This window comes from Schistocerca gregaria, chromosome 9 (assembly GCF_023897955.1).
Source record: "Schistocerca gregaria isolate iqSchGreg1 chromosome 9, iqSchGreg1.2, whole genome shotgun sequence".
NCBI classification, from domain to species: domain Eukaryota; kingdom Metazoa; phylum Arthropoda; class Insecta; order Orthoptera; family Acrididae; genus Schistocerca; species Schistocerca gregaria.
Window position 1 is genome coordinate 117,072,057 of NC_064928.1, and position 1,749 is coordinate 117,073,805.

Sequence of the window (1,749 nt, forward strand, 5' to 3'; positions counted from 1 at the left end):
CATGACGTGTTAGGACTGCTAGGGCTACATATCTCATGTGTACCAAGTTTCGTTTGAATTGCGCCTGGCGCTCCAGAGCCATGATTACACGTCATGCTTTTCTCATAGCCACCTCCGCAAACAAAAATGCCAAGGGCGTCTTATACAAGTGGTAATTATCTCCTGGTAGTTAGGCACTTGTTTAATTTGCTGTCCGCATTCCAGATCTGTGTTGGAAACGCGCACACGCACACGCACAGGACAAATTGCTTAAGGCTCGGCGCCAAGAAACTCCGATCTCTGAAATGGCGAAGCTGCTCTGCTGTTGGTGTGCTACTGTCGCGAGCATCTATGGAAAGTGGTTCAAACTAAGTAAAATAACGAGTAAAAAACTAAAACTAAACTAAACTGCGTTCGAACAGGCCTCGTAAGGCCCAAAGTACAGGTACCGACCGGCCGCCGTGTCATCCTCAGCCCAAAGGCATCACCGGATGCGAATATGGAGGGACATGTGGTCAGCTCACCGCTCTCCCGGCCGTATGTCAGTTTACGACACCGGAGCCGCTACTTATCAGTCAAGTAGCTCCTCAGTTTGCCTCACAAGGGCTGAGTGCACCCCCACTCGCCAACAGCGCTCGGCAGACCGGATGGTCACCCATCCAAGTGCTAGCCCAGCCCGACAGCGCTTAACTTCGGTGATCTGACGGGAACCGGTGTTACCACTGCGGCAAGGCTGTTGGCGAAATAACGAGTAGGCCTTATGTTATTGGACGGCCACGTCTCATCACGTAACGTAGAGGTCTGAGAGAGCCCCGCTGTATAACGAAGGATATGCAGTGGTCTGCAGTAATTCTGATGACACAGTACAGTGCTGGTGCAGGCTCTGGTGTTTCGGAGCTCACCGTGCAAAAGCCACTGTTGAACATGGAGGTCCACATCACATTACAGTGGGCATACCATCACTAAGTTTTAAATGTGGATCAACAGAAACATATCGCTTGCCCAATGAATCGCTTTCCTTGTTACGCCGGGTCTGTGGGTGAGTCCTTACACGTCGTCATCCAGGCGAATGGCTGCACGAAACGTGCACCGTGCCACAGATGCAGGTCGGTGAGGGCAGAATTATGAGATGGGGTACATTTATGTGGGCTCCCGTGGGATCTGTGGTGGTATTGGAAGGCAATATGACAGTAGTGGACTATGTGAACTGAGAGATACCCACATGCCTTGCTCATACTGTGGCATTAAGCAGTCAGGCCTGCAAGATGAGTGGTCTGCCAAGCTAGTGGATTCATTCTTATTTCTCGAGTAATATGAGCTCTAGTACTCACAATTAAGTTACAAATTATTCTCCGGTTTGAATATTACGCAACGGAAACGGATAACGCACATCTGACTAGTAGTAATTCACACAATTCTGACTGTTCACTACGCATTGGCAATACCACATTTTCTTTCTTACCCAACGACTTTGATCAACACGTGGCCAACGCACTGAATATGAATGGCGCACACATTATAAATTCTGGGTATCATGACAACATACTACTCGAAGGAAAAGGCCACCAATCTTATTCTTTTCACTATCTTTTTTATTCCGATAAATTCTACAACCTAAACACACCATTACATTTTCTACAACAATTGCACATGAGAAACTCCGCCCAGTGGGCATGACTTTACATTGGTGATTCTCTATCTTATGGTCTCGTAATTATCTAACATTACAGTGAACTTTCTGGATAGGATGGTGGATCTTTTGCTATATCT

General features: G+C 47.4%; 1 pseudogene; it reads right to left on the reverse strand.

The window, feature by feature from the left end:
* Nucleotides 1-602: 602 nt before the first annotated feature.
* LOC126292527 (5S ribosomal RNA) lies at nt 603-720 on the reverse strand (annotated as a pseudogene).
* Between the last annotated feature and the right edge of the window lie 1,029 nt (nt 721-1,749).